Consider the following 13,657-nt stretch of genomic DNA (forward strand, 5'->3'; position numbering starts at 1 on the left):
CTAAAGAAGGCCTTCAAGTCAGATTACAGTGTTTGGAACAATGATTGGCACTTTTGTCTTCTATCTAGTACAGCTAGAAATAGGGTTTGGTTTTGTTTCCTCCCTTAAATCTCCTTTGTGGTTCTTTAACATGGCTTGACCTTACAGGAGCAATGGTGGATTTCTCTGGGCAGATCCACAAAGTTGCTCTCCAAGGATGAGAAAGCTGGGGCTACTCAGCCTGGGGAATAGAAGCTGTGTGGAGACCTCAGAGCAGCTTCCAGTGTGTGAAGGGGGCTACAAGGATGCTGGGGAGGGACTCTTCATCAGGGACTGTAGCGATAGGACAAGGGGTGATGGGTTCAAACTGAAACAGGGGAAGTTCAGGTTAGATCTAAGGGAGTTCTTTACTGTGAGGGTGCTGAGGCACTGGCACAGGGTGCCCTAAGAAGTGGCGAATGCTCCATCCCTGGCAGTGTTCAAGGCCAGGCTAGACAGAGCCTTGGGCGACATAGTCTAGTGTGAAGTGTCCCTGCCCATGGCAAGGGGTTGGAATTGGATGAGCCCTAAGATCCCTTCCAACACAAACCAGTCTGGGATTCTACGTGGGGCCCTTGTGTGCTCATTGTCTTATTTGAAGTTCTGGTTTTCCCTTGCTTTAGCTGTGCAGCAAACAGCTGCTGTAATCTCAGAGGGTAATAGCTTGAGGTTTGGGAAATGTGAGGAAACTTTATCTCCCCCTGCAAGGCTTGAACTGCCTGCACTATTTATTTCCTTTAAAAACCAGTAAAAAAGCTTTCAATCTTCAAAATTATTCTCTACACCGTAGTGAAAAGTGGTGAAGGAAACAGTGACTATCAAATACACTTTCAGACCTCATCTGCATCATGTTGTCAGCTGGAAAAGAACCCCTGAATCGTGAGTGTACGTGGGGCTGGCATTGCTTTGCCTGGAGAAGTGCCTGACACCTCCTAGGAGGAGAAGAATGGTGAAAGCCTTCATTTGAAATGTGTGTTCCAAAGAAAGTTGTCTCATTGGTAGATATCTGCAAAGTTATCTTCTGTAAAGGTTGTTGGGTCAACTATAGCTGGAAGGACCTCGCTAGGTTGTTTTAATGGCTTAGTGGTAAGGTTATTCTTATGTGAAAGTCCTGCATTTGTGTGAGCACCCCATTAATGCATGCAGAGTTCAGTGGAAATAAGGGCTTCACAATGGTCATCTGGACCAATGTACAGGGAGAGAAAACCTCTCCACCAAGAACCCACAGGGAAATGGAAGGAGAGATGGAGCCAGTAGAACCTGCCCATGACAGTGCAATGAAAGAATGCCATAGCCAGATCAGAGAGCTCTGGTTTTCTAGAGAGTTAATCCAGCTCCCTGACTCTTCTTTCAGGCCGATGCCCCATTATCATAGAATCATAGAATCCCAGACTGGTTTGGGTTGGAAAGGACCTTAAGATCATCCAGTTCCAACTCCCTGCCATGGGCAGGGACACCCTACACTAGACCGTGACACTCAAGGCTCTGTCCAATCTGGCCTTGAACACTGCAAGGGATGGAGCATTTACCCCTTCTTCAGGCAACCTGTTCCAGTAAGTCCAACAGTGTTTTTGGAGGGTCTGTACAGGGCACAGTCTGTTCCTATCATGCATTAAAGCTACCACTGAATTGTCAGTGAAAATTTCTGGGACAGGGAGCAATAAGAAGCTTGATGAAAAGAAATATTAGCTATTAAATGAGGCGGGACTTTCTCAAAAGTGTGTAATTTCATAGCTAAGCAAATATAAAGCTAGGTAACACAGCTTATCTTCATCTGAGCCTCTTAACTTCCTTTGCACAATGTACATTCAACCCTCCCTCTTGAGTCTGCTACTTCAGCCTGTGAAGCCATCCCTTCTGTTTTACCTTCTTCCCCTCTCTGGTGCCTGGCTTTTAGCTGAGCCCTCAGCTAAAAGGGCTGCAGCAGTTGGGCTTCATTGCAAAAGATAAGGTGGCACCAAAACTGTCGATGGCAGAATGAAGGAAAACAAATTAATGTGCCTGAAATCAAATGAGTTTTAATTAATGCCTCTAATCTGCAGAGCGAAAGTTCTAAATGCCATTTGTGTCTTCATTGTTGCTCTAAACAGTGACAAGCTCATCAGAGGCAAACAAATTGCAGTGTGTGCCACTAAACTCGAATGTACCAGAAATGAAAGGAGTGATTTGAGTACAAAATGCATTGCAGGGAACCTGCTGTATCCCTGGCGTTCATGCATAGCATCCCATCTCTAGGAGCTTTAAGTATCACATAGAACTGGGATCTGACTTGCTCCCAGTTAGGCAGTGTGAGAACTGCAGACACAGGCCCCATGTTCCCAGCCCTGTCTCTTGGGAGCAGACCTCTCCCTGGATGCTCCAACATGGAAAGGTCTGGTTGTGGGTTCCTTCTGCAGGCAGCTTCCTGCAAAACCAATACCGCTGAGCAGTGGTCCTGCATGGGGAAGATTTCTCTTTAGCCGGAGAAGGAATTTAAGCCTTCCAGAAGGTAATTTAGTCAGAGTTAAACCTTAGTAACACTTTTTTCCCCAGCACAGGCTCTGTAGAGACCTAAGCAAGCTGAGCTTGGCGAAGACAGTTTTTCTTTTCCATATCAGTTTTTCCCTCTGGTTTCCTCTTGAGCACTACAAAATGCATACCTACAGAAAAGAGCACATCTACATCTTGACAGTGTGCACGTAGCCCGAAGGCTGGAGATACTCCGCAAGACTGACTCAAAATCTGGTTGGGATTCGTTGTTGGTGGTTGCATTTTTTAACCTGAGTTCTGTGTCCTGAAGGAGGAAAGGAGCAGTGATGTTATAGCAGAGTATAAAGCAGTCATCACAAACCCGGGCTCGAATTTAGAGACAGGTTCCTCTCCACAGAGTAAGGGAAGAGTCTAGGAATAGCCCGGTAGCAGTGGGGATGGGGGACAGGAGGGGAAGAAATCAAAAGAGGCTTAAAAGCAAAACCTGTTAAAAGCAACTGGATGGGAGAGTACACAACCTGGGACTGGGGTGGGAAGGGACAGAACTACACCTATGACCACCAAGCTCAAGGCTTATCCAAGCTTCTGCCCTAGGCTCATTAAAGGGAAAGCCGCTTGGGTGGAAAGACCCACTGCCAACTGTACAAGTGGTCCGAGTCCCGGACGGTGATTGCGGAATGAAACAGAAGCAAAATGGGAACGCATCTCTTTGATTTTGCAGCTAGCCCCAGAGCCCCTCCGTCTTTTACTTCTGATCTTTTAGAGGAGCTGATTGCATATCTCTGAGGCCTTTGGTCCTCTGCTGCAGAAATGAAAGCTCAGAGAGCTGCTGATTCACCTCTAGGAGTCGAAGCGGCGTTAGAGGCTGATCAAAGACTTCTTTGTGTGGGGGTCTTTCCATAGCATTTCCGCACAGACCTGAAGGGATGTAAGTGTTCTGCAGAACCCGACATCCCTGATTAGCGCTCAGTGAATCTCCTTGCTGAGGAATCCTTTCCAATAAAAGGAAACCAAGCTAAACCAAGCCCTTCTGAGAAAGCAGCCTGTGCAGAGCCACGAGTAAGCCTGGTTTCTCTCCATTGTTTTTAACCGCCCTGCAAATCTGATGCATCCTCCTTCTGCTGATGCTCAGTGTGTGAATAATTTGCCAGCCATTTCTTCCCTTTACTTTCACAGAACGGTTCTGGCAGATCTCTGTAGTCTTCTACCCTGTAGCCTCTGTGGTACATTTAATAGCAGAAAACAGGCAGTGCTTTGAAATAAAAATGAATTTAGATGTGGAAGGAAAGAGTTATTTCTTGTTGCTGTTTTCTTCTCTGCCTTTTTCTCTCTTCTTTTTTCTTACCTGCTGTGAACAGGGATGTTTTTAAGTCTTTGGTGTTTATGCTTCAAGCTAATGCAAATAAAACAGTGATGGCAGAGTGAAGGGGAATAAATGAGCTGGGGTTTGAAGGTATGCAGAGAATCACAGATTTTATGGACTCTTAGTATGAACAGTGAATTGTAGGAGGAAAAATCTCCTTTGCTCCTACCACTATGGGTTAAAGGAAATGTAATCTTGCTGAAGGAGTCTGATACAGTCTATTTGGGGTGAGATTACAAGGTTGGTTGGTTAAGATGCTTTGATACAACAGAATATGCATAGGCTTCTGCAAGACACCCAATTTGCTACCGCTGAGCCCTTTGTATGCAGCAAATAGTGAGAAAATTAGTATTGTGTGTATTAGATGGATTTAAAACTGCCTAACTAATGGTCCTCAAAATGATCCCCGTCAGCTGCTGGTGCTGTGAGTGCTCTTGAGAGCTCATTCCTTTCTGCCTTTCCATGATACTTACCAGCTGACTGGAAATAGCACTGGCAGTGAGATTCCAGTGCACAGGTTGGGATAGTGCCATGGGGAGAAATAGTAAAGAATGGCCAGAGGGGAAATATGCTGAATATGAGTTCCCCTATAGCAAAAATGTTAGTGGTTCTTGGTGTATGTGATTCTTGAGCACCTGTAGACTGGGAAGGACACTTAATGTACTTGCTATACACCAAGTCTCTCTAGGTCAGAAGTTCAAAATGGGTTGGGGTTAATTGGGGCCCCTTTAAGAAGACTTACCAAAACAATAGGATTGATAGACCTGTCTCATTGTGAGAAACCTGAACAATTGGCTTAGCTATTAGAATAACAGGTTGTTGTTAATCAAGGCAAGTCTTTCCGCATCTGGAGCAAAAGGTTGTAAGGGGAAGCTTTTCAGTATAGCAGATAAAGCTCTAATGAGATCTTGGAAGCTCAAGAGAAGAGTCTTCACATAAGAAATATAAGTGAATGGTCACTGGGACAATAACAGAGGTCATGGCCGAGGACCACTGATGGAGAATTCTAGATGGATTTAGCATTGATGTGGAATTACAGAGATGATGCATTGGGAAGGCCTTTATGCACTTTAGGCCGGAGGTTCAAAGCAATACTTTCACCCTGTACCAGGGTAGGAGTCCCAGGAATGATCTCAAACCCAGAGGCTGTCCCCACTTCTTTCTGAACTTGAAATCTAACAGCCTGGGGATGATTGTGTGGCTTCAGCACGTCATGGAGAGGGAAACCCATTCCTCCAAGTGGGTCTCTGTTAAAGGCATCTCCAAGAACCTGCAGGATCAAAGCTTTAGATTAGACTTTTTGTTTCTATTTCCTATTGGCTTTGCACAAATGAAGAACCAAGGATGGTTTTAAAATAGGAACTCTCTTATTCAACATTCATGCCCCAAAATTGATGGAAACAGCAGCAATTAGAGCGGGTGAGAGCGAATAAGGTGCCTCTTCCACTTCATTTAGTCAAGAAACCGAGTTGTCTCCCTTAGGCACTTGTCTTGCAGCTTGTGTGACTGCAGATGGCTGCCACTTTGAAGGAGCCCTGTAATTTAAAAGCAACTCTGAATCATCCTGCCTTTCTTGGCATAACACCACTTCACTTTGCTGCTCTGCAGAGGCTGGTGTTCACGGGTTTATCTTCTTGACTGGCAACACAGTGAGCCTTGCATCCGGGAGTAATGCAGGTGCCTTGAACAAGAGCAGGTCAAGTATTCTGGCCTACTACCAAGGACCCATTCAGCAGCAAGCATTACCTGATGCCCAGTGCTCACACCTGAGCCTTCATTATCAACCATCAGGGAAGCATCTATCTTGTACTCGTTCCCCTTGGGCTCAAAGCTGTGATGTATGTAACTGTTGTGGGGGGAAGCTGAATGTTTCTTGGGAATAAGGCAAATGTTAAGAGTCTGGCTTGGTAACATGGACTGATTCGAAGCAGATGTCTTTATGCGATACAAAAAGGTGTTTCATTATTACACCTCCATGAAGAGCCACAAAACCCAGTCCTGAGGCCTCCAAATAGGGTCTCAAATATCCCCACTGTTATTCCAGTGATTTTGTTACCTCCGTTTCCAGTTATTAAACAGCCAAATGCTGCTGAGCACCCTTCTGCTGGTGGTTTTCCTCCTCGTTGGGCATTTTGCAATGCCATATAGGCACTTTGTAACCATAGAGGAGAGATCTTGTGGGAGAGGACCTAAGGAGTCTAGACTGATCTCTTGCTCAAAGCAAGATCAGCAGTGACTTTGCAAGTGGTTGGTGTCTAGGAGTAGCTGAGAGACTGCTGATGGGGGCCAGAACTGGGGTGGTTTCTGTGCTTTTGGGGTCTCTCTCCATTTGTTGGGCACCACACTTCTCCATTCTAGTCTGTCTCCCCTCTATTAGTGCCTGGGCACAGCAATCCATGCTTTTCCATGGCAAAAGTCATTAAGGACACTATAGCTGACTTCTCCTGGTGCAGATGGAAAGTGATGGGCATCAAGGTGACTGTCTGTTTTCTCAGGCTATATAATACGAAAGCCTGGATCAGAATGGAGGAAAGTCAAAGGCCTAGGTAGGGTTTGGATTGTCAGCTCCCCACAGTTTGAGAGGCGTTTTGGATTGTCTTTGTAGCCCAGCTACAAGGAGAAAAGCCTGTTTCACTGCAGATTAGATATTAGCTGGTTTAGAAGTGCTTAAGCCACTGGAACAGGAGAATGGAAGATGAAACTGCCCAGAAGGGTGCTGTATAAATTCATCCCTCAGCTGCCGTTAAGCATTGAGGCTAAGTAATTGCCATCCCTGCCTCTCCAGATGTGCTTTGACCTCCTCTTTAATTATCTTTCCCCAAATGGCCCGATCCTGAGGTTGCTGGGGTTTGCTGCAGAAACTGCTGCCAATGTGCTTGAAAGATTATTTTACAGGCAAAGCATTTTCACAAACAGATTTAATGTTCACATTTCTTCCTGTCCCCGAGGGCTCTTTACCTCTGTTTATTCCTTATGCTCCCTTATCATGCAGTGGAACCTAAGGCCCTATTTACTGAGAAATGTTTTGAAAAGCTTTCAACTTTCTATTTCTATAAATAAATATGTCTGTATTGCTCGAGTCAGGAGCCTGCTTTTCAAGGCTTCTCGCTTTGGTTGGAGCTGGGCTGTTGCTTGGCCTCTGTTCTGCCTTCACATAGCGGAGTTGATGCTGTTTTCACATTGCAAATTCCTGTGTGCAATGTGATTTGCTTTGTTTTCTGCATCTCCCCACACCTCATGGGTGGTTATGGAGGAAACATGATCATCTGTGGGGAGATGCCTTCCAGTATCTGAAAGGGGCTACAAGGATGCTGGAGAAGGACTCTTCATCAGGGACTGTAGTGATAGGACAAGGGGTGATGGGTTCAGACTGAAACAGGGGAAGCTCAGGTTGGAGATAAGGAAGAAGTTCTTTACTGTGAGGATGCTGAGGCACTGGCACAGGGTGCCCAGAGAAGTGATAAATGCTCCATCCCTGGCAGTGTTCAAGGCCAGGCTGGACAGAGCCTTGGGTGAACATGGTTTAGTGTGAGGTGTCCCTGCCCATGGCAGGGGGGTGGAACTGGATTGACCTGGATGAGCTTCAGGTACTGGTTTGCCTGCTGCCACTGCAGGTTAAATAGATGCTTGACCCCACTAACAGTGTGAGCTGCTGCTGGGGAGAGCCTCTCCTGCCTCAATCTACCCTCTGGAATAAAGCATTTGTGCATTCAGCAGCAGCACTCGGGGTGGAGAACACAGGCTTCTCAGCGACCTAGTCAGTAAATAACATGAGGCACAAGAAAGGAGCTAATGGTATTTTTATGTAGGAGGAAGACAGGGCAATCATTCATTCACATTCATTTTTACTGTTTTATTCTCTCTGATTCAAAACAGCCACATTCCAGCACCTTTTCCTCCATTAGAGGAGCAGACTTCAAAACCCATCTGCTTTTCTCACACTTGAAAGGGAATAATGCCGTGCTCCATCAAATTGTGAACGCAGATGTCTCTCTGCATCTCATTTCAACACCTCTGAATCTAACTGCTCACCTCAGTACTTCTAGATGTAAAAGTCATGTAGTGATGGCCACAAAGTAAGCCCTCACCTGCACCAGCTGCCGCAGATAGGAGAAGGAAATGCAAGGCTCAGTTAATGTCCATCGGAAGAACACACGGGCAGTCCCCTAACAAAGGCTATTTGGGTTGGTCTTTGTCCAAAACCAAGGTTGAGGAGGAGGAGGATAAGGAATTTAGGGACCAGCTTCTACAGATAGACTGATTTTGGGAAAAACCTATAGGTAAAAAGCTCCAGTTTTGCTTGTGCTTCTTCCTGCAGTGATGAAAACGTTAAGCTGCAAAGGGAACACTTCCCAAAGTACAGTGATTGCAGGTGGTGCAAATGGATGGAGCCTTCCAATTGAGCAGCTTAAGGTCCTTTCCAAGCCAAACCATTTTATGATTCTATGATTGCTTTAAAAATCAGGATCAAATTTAATAGGAAAATACTTACTAAACATTGCAAAGTGCTTTCCCCACATGCATTGCACATGTGTCATTCGCTGCTTGGTATATGCAGACCACTGCTTTCAAAGCTGCAGTGCAAGTTCTCTGTACATAGAGAGTTAGCACATGTTTTTGCATTATCCATAATGTAACTTTCATCTCTTTTGCCTTATAATTTTCACAGCTCTATCTTAAGGGTAAAGAATCCATAGTTCAGGGACACTTTTGATTTGATGGGAGCTGATGAATAGGCCGAGATAAATACCATATAAATGTTTCTTTGAAATAATGGACTCGCTGGCAGAGTGAATCAGAACTCTGTGTTGCATGATGGTAGCTGTCACTTTATTAGACTACTTAATTCAGCACTGAAGCCATGCTTTACGGCCAGCTATTCCCTTCCTACTTCATAATTTGTCATCTCCAGCATATTGATTGTGCACCTAAAATATTTGCACATCTTCTCAAATGGAATTTTGCAGCTTGAGACTGCAGCTCTCACACGAGCACCAGCAAAATGGAAGTGCAGTGGAATCCCTCAGAGCCACAATAGGGTCAGTTTGGGTGGGTGCATTTGGGCAGGTTTTAGGTGAAGACGTCAGGGAAGAGTCAAAGCTGAAATGATGAGTTGTAAATAGTAAGTAGTTTTTGAGCTCCTATGCAAACAGATGCACTTTGAGAGCATAGACTTTGAAGACAATGATCAGTTATAGCTCCTAAAGGCAGTGCAAGTTACTGGTTCATGCTGGTTTTAGGAGGTCATGGCATCTAATGAGTGTGTAGAGAGTTAACTTCTGGCGCTTGCCAATGGAAAGATCTGTGCACCCATCCAAAGCTGGAGATTCAGAGCTATCAGACAATCTAAAATGAGTGATAGCCTGACTCACCCGCATGAGTCAGGGCTTGTTCTAGAAGGAGAACTCCTTTCTGCCTTTTCTTAGTGTGTGTAGAGGTCTAAGCATCACCAAAGCTTTGCTGGTGCTTCTCAATGACAACAGAAGAGTAAAGCAGTGAGAAGTAATGAAGTTGCTCATAAAGCTTGCAGAGGTGGGAAGAGTCACCCAGATCCCGTTTCATATCCTTTGCAAATAGCTCTAGGAATCGAGTAATCTAGGAAGATGGAGCTGCCTGTTTCCTCTCTGGAGTCTCTTTATACCAAGTCTCTGCAGCAAAGTCTCTTGGGTAGTTCTCCTTCCACTTGAACTGTGAAATGCTGGAATACGTACCTGCAAAGAGAGAGTTTCTTGGAGCAGTGTTCTCTAACACAGACATCGCTCTCTTTTGTTTTACCCATTTTGCCAGTTTCTTTAGGCAACCTTTTCTGGGAAAGGTTTTGAAAACTGCTTTCAGCTTGACAGGCAAAATGAAATGGGAATTCTGCCTTCTCTCCACTGTGATGGACTGCAGTTCCCATGTCATACCAACCTCCAGCAAGGTCTGCTGCAACGCTGTGGTCAACCCCTTCCTGTCAGCCAAGGAAGGACATTTGTCTGGAGCAGCCTTAGAACCCCTATGAAAAGCACTGTCTTAACAAATGCTACTTTAATGATTGGATGGGGTCCAAAGCCAATTGTTTTAACCACAAAACCTGGGATTTAGGTTGCAGCTGCCAGCCCCTCATTCTCCACATACTGGCTCTTTGTGGGTGACTTTGCTTGTTGCCTGAGGAAGGAGGTGGGTGGGATGGCAAACAGATGGAGAGAGCTGAAAATCCTGAGCCCCCAAAACCTGGAGCTCAAGAGTAATAATATCACAGTGTTCAGAAAGATTAGTCTTTGATCCTGTTGGCACAACCTGCTGTTTCCCAGCTGGTCAGCCAGCTCTGGCATCCTCCACTCACAATTGCAATGGCTGGAGAGCTGCTTCTGTGCTCAGATCCTTGCTGCCAGATGTACAATTACCGCTACTGAAGGAGCAGAAGAGCCTGGCTTGGGAGCAGGGCAGGCTCCAAGTGGTTCGATTTGCTTTTGACAGCAGTTGCAATGCATTTTGTGGCTTATGCCCCATCCCTGGCAGCGTTTAAGGCCAGGTTGGACAGAGCCTTGGGTGACGTGGTCTAGGGTGAGGCATCCCTTCCCTTTTCAGGGGTTGGAACTGGATGATCTTAAGGTCCTTTCCAACCCAAACCATTCTATGATTCTATGTCTAACTCTCGACCATGGCTTACGTACCTCTTGACCCATGCTAGCTGCAATTTGTCTTGTAGCTGTGATTGCTTCAAATGGCTGAATTACGTGACAGTGTTTATAAGCTCATGTACAATTCTAGCTGTGGGGAAGGGTGAAAGGGGCAAACCTCATTTCAATGGGGTCTGCTTTTCCTCTCACAGGTCTATGGTTTCCCTTCTTGACTGCTCCTTAATTAGCATGAAAATGGACTAAATATGTTAAGCAAATCAGAATTTCAAGAAGCAGTTTCAGCAGTGCCTCCCGTTTCAGTGTGTGCAGCACTGTGCACGTCATCATTGAATAATGAATTAATAAATATCTTTGAAGGAATTTTTAGCCCAGAAAGCCTGCACCGTTTTAGCTTCCAGTCAATTGCCCTATTTACTGTGCTGCTTTTTTAGCAGTGCTATCAGTCCTGGAAGTAGCCTTGTCAATATTTTAGTCGCTTTGGTGTGCAGAGCCATAGCATTCACTTGAATTGTAATCCTTAAATTGGCAAGCAAACAGGTTTGCTCAGCTTGCCTGTTCCCTTTTTGGCAACAGAAGCTTGGAAAACCTTCTAAATAGGGTAGGGATGAAGCTCCTTGTCTGACACAGCTGTGAGATTGTGTTGTCCACGGTTAAACCTCTCTGATGCTGCTGATTTGAAGGCTACAGAGAAACTTTGCCTACAGAAAAAAATCATCTTGTAGGCACATCAAAACCTTTCAAAGACAAGGAGAGTTTAATATTTAAATCACCTCTTTGCTCTTCTGCCTGAGAGACTTTATCTCCTCCTTCCCTGTTTTGAAGGTATTTATAGCTCACAGACCCAAACCTGCTAGAATATGAGGCTAAATAGTGATTTATATGACAGGCATTTGGACTCAGATTGACCCCCCTGCATGGGTTGTATGGAGCAAGTTGGTCCCTAGCCGCATCCATAGGGTCAAAGGAGGGATGCTGGGGGCAGAGGAGCTTTTGCGGGACATGGGTGTGCTGCAGCTGCTCTCCTGACCTCAGTGACTGGCCCTGCCTGATGTCTACCTGTGCTGGGATAGAGGGAGGGACACTGAGGAGAGAGGTCCCACACTCAGGTTGTGGTGGCTGGGAGCCTGACGGGTGACACGGTGTCCTGTCCATACCCTCCCTCTCCATAGCACTGTCTAGGATGGTTTACAAGCTCCCACATGGCACCTCTCCCAGTTAGATGAGGACTGTGTCCACCCCTGGAGATACCAGTCCCTGTGGTTGCACCTTCTGCTTTGAGAGCTCCTGTGGGTTTCATGGCCTTACAGAGGTGTGTTTGTGTTTTAGTTCTTTGCTGGGCCTCCTGCTGCTGTGCAGGGATGTGCTGGTGATGGAAAAAAGCTTGTAGGGGGTACCGTCAGATACAGATAGTAGGACCCTCAGTGTAATGTCAGTGATGATAGATTAATGATTGACAAGTGCACAAAATGAATAGACTGGTGAATAGTTTTCCCTGGAATCTTGTTTTATAATAGCTGTATTATAGAGCCATCATAGAATCCCAGCCTGGTTTGGGTTGGAAGGGACCTTAAACCTCATCCAGCTCCACCCTCCTACCATGGGCAGGGACCCCTTCCACTGGAGCAGCTTGCTCCAAGCCCCTGTGTCCAACCTGGCCTTGAGCACTGCCAGGGATGGGGCAGCCACAGCTTCTCCGGGCATTCTATGATTCTATGGAGAGCAGTCAGCAGAGCTGGGCTGCAGCTGGAAGCAGGGTATCAGGTCACACAATTCTGCAAGATGAAACCAACACTTGTTCAGGCTGTGTTTCAACTTGTCTCTAAAGCATGTGTATTAAATCCCATTGACTTCAGTGGGACTATTCGTGTCCTTTTAAAGTTACACAAGGGCTTAAGTATTTCTCCATGTTGAAGCCTCCCATTGAGACTTGCATTCATTTCTCTGTGTAACTTAAATATATCCCAATGGCAATATTTAGTTCTAGCTAGGAAAAGCCAGAGAAAAGATGAATTACACTTCTCATTGAGGCGCACTCAATATTTACATAAATAGTTGCTGTGAGGTGTTTTCTAGCCAAAACTACATGTGCCTGATTTACTTAGCAGCATCCTGAGGTCTACAGCTTTTAGCTTTGTTTCTCTTCAATTTCTTTAACGTATAAAACAACCAAACACAGTCTCTGAAGAGTAGTCAATCGTTTAAATTATATAATTAGCATTGATTAGCCTGACAGCATGGCACTTCCATTTGAATGCCATTAGAGGGTAAGTGACAGCCACAATGGATCACACAGGGGAAGAAACACTCGGCACAGAGGAATGGACGTGGTGCTGGAGGCTTCATAAGGCAGGAAAGAACAAAGTCTTCTTACTACTCAGGGCTACTGCATGAGAGCCAATAGGCTAAAACCACCTTCTTCAGGGGAAAAATAGCACAAAGAAAAGAGAGTGAAAGCACAAAGCTCATTAAGGCTTTGTATAAACACCACCAAACAGAATAGTTCTTATTGAAGTATGTGCTGAGACCTCAGCTGTGCCAGTAGAGCCTGTAGTTTAGGAAGACTTAGAAGTCCTCCAGTGTGCTCAAAAGAGCAGGTAGGGCAGGCGGCATCACTGCTTGCAAAGGCTCCTGCAGCTCCATACCTACCCCAGGACACTGATGTGGGCAGGGAGAGACGGGGGAAAAATGGACAGCTATGGAAAAACGCTCTCTTCATCCCAGGTTAGCCTCTATGTATGAGAAGTATTTGATCACAAGTATGTCATGTTGTAATGCTCTTGTAACATTGAGAAAAGCCAGAATAACCCATTCACAGTGAGCTGGCCCTGGTGAAGTCAGATTCATTTAAGCAGCTCTAAGTTGTATTTTTTACATATTACTGCTACACATAACCAGCTTGTAGGGTGTGAATTAGTAGTTTAAAATTAACTTGTCAAATTAACGCATGGTCTCTATGAGCATCTCTATGACTAGAAGTTGCCTTTAGTGGCCAGGCTGGCAGGCAAAACCATGATTGATGTGGACCCTTGGTTTAACTTCCAGTGTGTCATTTGGTGGCTCTCACAATTCACCCAGTTGATGTAGGTGTGTGAATCTGTGGTCTGACTTGTGAGAACCTTAACATAAATCTTGAGCTAAACATCCCTCTGGTTGCACAGGGTGATAGTGAGGCAGCCGATGTGCA

Source organism: Lathamus discolor, chromosome 9 (genome assembly GCF_037157495.1).
Source record: "Lathamus discolor isolate bLatDis1 chromosome 9, bLatDis1.hap1, whole genome shotgun sequence".
Taxonomy (NCBI): domain Eukaryota; kingdom Metazoa; phylum Chordata; class Aves; order Psittaciformes; family Psittacidae; genus Lathamus; species Lathamus discolor.